The sequence below is a fragment of the Primulina eburnea genome, chromosome 4 (assembly GCF_022965805.1).
Source record: "Primulina eburnea isolate SZY01 chromosome 4, ASM2296580v1, whole genome shotgun sequence".
Classification (NCBI taxonomy): Eukaryota; Viridiplantae; Streptophyta; class Magnoliopsida; order Lamiales; family Gesneriaceae; genus Primulina; species Primulina eburnea.
In genome coordinates, this window is record NC_133104.1 from 9,811,713 (window position 1) to 9,819,009 (window position 7,297).

General features: G+C 40.9%; 1 non-coding gene across 1 annotated transcript; it reads left to right on the forward strand.

Moving 5' to 3' along the window:
* The first annotated feature begins 559 nt into the window (after positions 1 to 559).
* Positions 560 to 666, forward strand: LOC140831267 (small nucleolar RNA R71). The gene has a single exon (XR_012117841.1). It is a non-coding gene; the product is annotated as a small nucleolar RNA R71 (small nucleolar RNA).
* The last annotated feature ends 6,631 nt before the right edge of the window (positions 667 to 7,297 follow it).

Below are 7,297 nucleotides of genomic sequence, written 5' to 3' on the forward strand. Positions count from 1 at the left end.
GGACTTCTCCTCCTGAGGCAATTCTGGCTCGAATCCTTGGTGCATCCCATATGGTGGACCTCTTTGTTGGCGATTTTGGTTGTTTTGACCTCCCCATGAAAAGTTTGGGTGATTCCTCCATCCCGGATTATATGTGTTCGAGTAAGGGTCATTTCTAGGACGGTTCTGGAATCCCACTTGTTTTATCGGTGCTCCCTCAGGCACATAGAATGGATTGCCATCTTGGAAATCCTGGACATCATGCTCACCCCCACACTTATCACAGAAAATTTCTTGCAGACGCATAGCCGACCCACTCATGCTCATCCCATCAATCTTTCTATTCAAAGCCTCTAACTGTGCTGAAACCGCCGACAAATCATTAACTTGATTAACTCCAGCACCTCGTCTCTGCCTATCAGACTGAGGATGATAGCTACTAGCAGCCATCTCCTCCAATAACTCATATCCTTCCTCCGCCGTCTTTCTCAGTAAGTTACCACAGGCAACAGCATCTATCATAGTACGGTTAGGAGTAAGTAGACCGTAGTAGAAAGTTTGAACAACTAACCCATGAGGCAGCTCATGGTGTGGACATCTCCTCAGCAAGTCCTTGTAGCGCTCCCATGCCTCGTAAAGTGACTCTTGCTCATATTGAGCAAAAGTAGTAATGTCGGCTCTAAGCTTCATAGTCTTCGACGGAGGAAAGTACTTGATTAGGAATGCCTTTGCCATATCCTCCCATGTAGTAATAGACCATACAGGCAAACAGTTTAACCACGACTTAGCTTTATCTCTCAGTGAAAATGGAAATAAACGCAAACGAACATCATCATCAGACACGCCATTAAACTTAAAAGTATCATAAATTTCAAGAAAGTCAGCTATATGAGAATTAGGGTCGTCAAGTGCACTTCCCCCAAATTGGACAGTGTTCTGAATCATCTGAATGATAGCTGGCTTGATCTCAAACTGATTAACTCGGATGACTGGTCTTACGATGCTTGGACGTGCTCCATCAAGAGACGGCTATGCATAATCCAACATCGGTATACGCCTTGGCTCCTCTCTTTGTTGATCGCCTTCCATTCTTTCCTTCGCTCTTTGCTGCTGTAGTCGACGTCTAGCTGTGCGTTCGATCTCGTGGTCAAAAGGCTCAAGCTTACACTCGAGTGATCTTCGCATGCACCACAAGAAAAATCTGCAACACAATGAGAGTATCAAATAACAATAAAATAAATAATACTAAAGAATTTAAATGAAAAATAAAAAATTGTGAATCAACAGTCCCCGGCAACGGCGCCAAAAAATTGATCGAGCTAAACTTGCACAGTGAATAGTCCCAAAATTTATCTTATAAATGAAAGCTCGATTTTAAATATCGCAAGTGCACGATAGTCAAGTTATAATAAACGTAAGTGAATACGAGTATCGTTCCACAAGGACTGCGTTACACTATTTTTATTTTCAAGTAAAATTTCTTTAGCAACGATAAAATGAGTTGATGATTAATCTAATGTAAATTAAACAACTAAAATAATTAAAATGCAAAGAAAACGTATTCAAGAAAGCAATGATTAATTTGGATTAAATCAAATGAGAAATGAATTTGTTGGGAATTAGCAGTTCACCTACCACTCGTGTTTAAATAATTACACTCGACTTTTACTCGTGCATTCGACGGAATTCCCTAGACTAATTAATATACTCTGTCGAGCTATATTAATACTAATCATAAACATACAGTACTCAAGTGTCCTCAAATATTTAACAGTTCAAGATTGCATTACATTCTATGGAATCCACTAGCTTTCATTCGGGTGAACTATCACTATCGACACGTACCCAATTCCGTATATCTACTAAAATTGTAAATCCGTGGTTTATACTATTTGATTCTAGTGTTAATTATTCTATTGAAATCATCAAAAACATGAAATAATCAAAGGAAGTTAGCTAGGCTTCGATTGAAACAAGAACGAACAATAGCATAAACAAATCACTAATAAAAACGTCGAAAAATAATGTTAAACACCGAGTACGGGGTAGGATCCCCTCAAATCCCAACAAATCTAGAGTTTAGCTACTGAAATTCATGATAAAAACCAACAATCAATGTAAGAAATAAAATACTGAATAATGAAAATACTAAAGATGACGATGTATGACGGCCACGACGCGTGGAAATCTCGAGGTCTTCGAAATCTCCTTTGCTCCTCGCCTCCCCTCCAAGAAAAAGTGATGAAAATATGATCAAAAGTCTGACAAAAGATGAAAAACGGCTGCTGATCTCGTGTCTTAGGTTTTGGTGTTGGATAGAGTCCCTAGAAATTTGGAAACAAATCTTTCTCAATCTCGCTAGGGCGGTATATTTTGACCGCCCTAGCGAGAGGTCCTCGAATAAGTTTCCTCGAGCATGTCCCTGGTTTCGCTGGACCGCCCTAGCGAGACACTTGCGCAAAATAATCCTCGGCCAGACCACAATGCTCGCTGGGGTGGTCACTTTTGACCGCCCTAGCGAGACCTCTTCGATATTATGCCAAAGTTTCTCCCACTTTTTGGTTCAATTCCTACAAAATAACCACAGAATACACGAGATCAGTCAAATGCTAAATAATGCTAAAAAAATACAAAATTCAACTAAAACAAACTAATATGATGCATGAATGCGACTCAAAACCAACACTAAAAACACGTAAAAACGAGTCCTATCAACGGGTCCTTCCAGCGTGCTTATGTCCTCACTCACACGAACCCTAGGAAACTTCCTAGGAGGTCACCCATCCCAAAATTGCCCCAAGTCAAGCATTCTTAACTTTAAAGTTCTTATGTGATGAGCTACCGAAAAGAAGATGCACTTTCGTGATATGAGTAGTACAAATCAAATCTTTTAAGCCTCTTCAACTGTACATTTCATTACATTGAACAGTCTCGGAGTCCCTCTCATTCCCGTGTGGGTCGGCTCATTCATGTTCCCTCCACCTAGAAGCCTGCCAGGAGCCGCTCATTGTCCGTGCAACTGATGGCACCGACGATCACCCCCCGCCCTCTTCGGCCCCGGGCCTCACATGCCCACCAGCTTCCGCTTGGTTCGTCCCCGAACCACACCGTACTAAGAGAGGTCAGCTCTGATACCACTTGTAACGCCTCAAATTCGACGACTGTCCTCACTGTATCACGACGGGTCATTCCAGCGTGCTTATGTCCTCACTCACACGCACCCTAGGAAACTTCCCAGGAGGTCACCCATCCCAAAATTACCCCAAGTCAAGCACGCTTAACTTTAGAGTTCTTATGTGATGAGCTACCGAAAAGAAGATACACCTTCGTGATATGAGTAGTACAAATCAAATCTTTTAAGCCTCTTCAACTGTACAGTCCATTACATTGAACAGTCTCGGAATCCCTCTCATTCCCGTGTGGGTCGGCTCATTCATGTTCCCTCCACCTAGAAGCCTGCCAGGAGCCGCTCATTGTCCGTGCAACTGATGGCACCGACGATCATCCCCCGCCCTCTTCGGCCCCGGGCCTCTAAAATGCCGAGGCCTCATCCACTCAGGCTTAGGGTGCCAAGGCGGGCCTCAAACACTCTGGCTTTAAGGATTCAGCGATCTAGATAAAGTGTTGAGGCCTCATCCACTCGAGATTATGGTGTCAAGGCCTCATACACTCGGGCTTTAGTGGTGCGGCCAAGGACCGACCCAGATAAAGTGCCGATGCCTCATACTCTTGAACTTAGGGTCCCATTGCATCATACACTCGGACTCAGAGTTTATGCATTCGAACAATGTGAATGTACCAAAAATGAAATTTATTGATAAGAAATAATAGATAGTGCAAATCCATAGGAGCCGAACTGGCTACACTATATCAAGAATAATTTTTTTATTCAAATGATAAATATCGTAGGGATGCTTGATTGTGTGTCTGTAATCATCTTTCAAGTAATATGTCCCTGAATTCAGTCTCCAGATAACTATGAATTGTCCTTCTCACTTGGACTCGAGCTTTCCAACCTCTCCTATTGGTCGAGCTTTCTTCACGACCAGGTCCCCGACTTCAAAACCCCGTATCGGGACTCTCTTATTATAAGCATTCATCATCTTTCCTCGGTAGACCTCCATCCGGATTAGTTCCCTTTCTCTTCTATCTTCTATCACATCTAAGTCTTGGGCATGTCATTCTCCATTATATTTACCGTACTCGCAAACCCGTGCTGAGCTCTCCCCGATCTTCACTGGCAGCACGACTTCGGATCCACACACCAAACTGAAGGAGGTTTCACATGTGGATGTCCTTGGAGTGGTTGGGTATGTCCATAACATGCTAGGCACCTCATCCATCCAAGCTTTCCTTGTTCAACAGATTTTTGCTTCAAATGCTTGCAGAACAGGTCTGTTAGTCACTTCAGTCTTCCCATTAGCCTTAGGGTACGCTCCGAGGTGAATAATTGTTCAATCTTTATTTCCTTGCACCATTCCAACACATTGTTTCCTTGAAATTGTCTCTCATTATCTGAAACCAATCTCCTTGGTACCCCATACCAACACATGATATTCTTCCACAGGAAACAAAGCATGTCTCCCTCCGTAATCCGGGCCAAAGCTTCTGCCTCCATCCGTTTATAGAAGTAGTCCACCGCTACCAACAAAAATTTCTTTTGGGCAAGGTCAGTGGAGAATGGACCCACGATATCAATTCCCTAGTGATCGAAAGGGCGGGCAGCTAGAATCGACTTCATGACCAAAGCCGCATTTTACATAAATCAGCTGTGTCTCCAGCAACCTTCACACTTCTAAACTGTTGTGAGGGCATCTGTAGTCATAGTTGGCCACCAGTATCCTGGCCAGGGCTATTGCCCCCAAATGATAACTGCAGCAGTCTTCATATATTTCTTTCAGTACATGCTCTGCTCTTCCTCCCTAGACACCTAAGTAAGGGTCGGGAGAACGACCTCTTGTATAGCATATCATCTATAAAGATAGACCTAAGGCATCTTCTTTCCATCTTTATGGCATGAATTCTATAACGCCCCGAAAATTTGAAGGTCCACGCAAACCACATGCACGCAGTTATTAAATTCTTTGTGTATTTCAATTAATTGTTTTAGTTTCATTAATTAATTATGATGTGCATATATACATGTTTAATATATATTTTTCTACATGGTTGGATTAAAATGTATTTTTAAATGTTATTCGAGTTGCGATCGAGGAATAAAGACCGATGGTTGAAAAATAGAAAATGATTTTATTAAATAATTGTTTTTAATTATTTAAAATATGGTTGATGTTTTTTCCTATTTTTGAAAATAAGGAGTTTTGAGGTGATTTTATACGCTGGAACGTAAATTTTATCGATGTTGATTTTCAACAAAAATACGAACGTTTTGACAACCTGGATAATAAATTAACAAACTTCTTTAAACAAAATTATTTTAATATTTTAATTAAGCACAATGAGCCTAATTAACTCACCTAATGGGCCTAAGCTTGGATTAGTGTTTGATTAAACTATTTATTGTACTAAACCCTCCCCATAACTCACCAAAAACCCACGCCCCCTCCCACTCAAACCACACGAAACCTCCCATCAGAAGACACAAGCACACACGCCACTTTCAAGAGGAAACAACCACATTTTTGAAGAAAATTCATCCTAGGGTCTCCTATGTCAAAGTTCTTCGAATCACCATCGAATATTCGTGCGTTTAAAATGCAAAGGCACGCCATATTCTTTCCTTTAATCATCAATCACACCATAGTATTTATTTAATTTTGTTTTGCATGAAAATCAAGTGGCATCATGTTATATTTTCGTACATGATTCATAAGTAGATTTTAAGGCTTGCGTTGTCATCCACAAACGCATTTTATAAGTACCTAAAGGGGCTGTCATGAATTAGGATGATATAGGGCATGTTTAACACGAGTTTAAGGGACTATAACACGCACCAAAAGACTGCACACATACAGGAACAAGGCTGGAACCGAAATCTGTTGTGGGGTGATCAAGGAGCTCGGTTTATGGGTTTTGCTACTGGGCTTGGGTTCGGCTGGGACCAAGGCTTGGCTATGGTTCGTGAGGGTCAAGGTAAGAGTCCTATCCATGCTACGACTCGAGTCAAGAGACTGGGGAGGAGTCCTAGCAAGCTAGGACTCCACCCGAGAGCCTAAGGGGAAACAGCGCATGTTTGCAGCTGGTGCAAGGAAGAGATGGCTCGGCCTGGGGGCTTTGGGCTGGGCTAGGTCAACCCTTTAGGGTCCTAGAGGTTGCATGAGGGGCTGGTTCAAGGGCTGACTCGTTGGTTAAGTGGCTAAGCAAGAAACAAGAGTCCTTGTCAAAGTGGGTTTCTCGGCTGTGGCATGCAGCTGAAGTTGGAGCTTCGGTTTCAGGGTCTGGGGTCGAGTCCTTAGGTTCTAAGGGTTCAGTAGGGTCCATAGGGGGTCTGGCTCGAGGTAGGCTCATGGTGTTTCGAGGATGGCTCGAAGAAAATTCAAGTTGGCTCAAGGGTAGTCTAGGTGGGTTTCTTGGCTGTTCTGTAGCTTATGTTTAGCTTCGGTTTTGGAGCTTAGGGACAGTTCCAATGGGTTTTGATGGTCCAAGAGGGTTCCTAGGTGTTTTGGCTCGGGTTTGGCTCGAGGTGGCTTGGGTGTGGCTCGAGTAAATTGGGAGATGGCTCGGTGGGTTCGATTAGTGTAAAAAACGAAATTTAAAAGTCTAAAATTTGAATCATGGGTTCATGGGTGTGGTTCATGGCTAAAAATGGTAGAATAAATAATAAAAATGCTATGTTTAAAATTTGGGATCAAAATAATGAGTTTTGGATTTATCCGAAATTTTATCGCCGCACGAAACGATAATTAAAGAATTAATTGAAAAGCCAAGATTTAAACTTAATAAAATTATGGAAAATTATATTTAAGCTCAAATAATTATTAAAATTCTATGTTTTTAATTTGAGAATTTTATATAAAGGTTTGGTTTAATTAGGGATTAAAACGCATTAATATGTTATGTTTAAATATTAATTTAAAAATCACTGATTTATTCCAAATAAAAATATTAGAAAATTTATGTAAGCTTAAATGATTATTTGGGTTATATTAGAGCCAATGACAGTAAGAAAATGTCAAAAACGTGAAATTTTACGTCTAGGGTAAAACGGTAATTTTACACCCGAAAAATTAGTAAACTTAATGGCAGTGTCCTGAATGCTATTTTATATGCTAATATGATTATTTTAAATGTTTATGAATTTTTATATGTTAAATTATGATTTTTAAAATGTTTATGGATTTTTATGATTTAATATGGA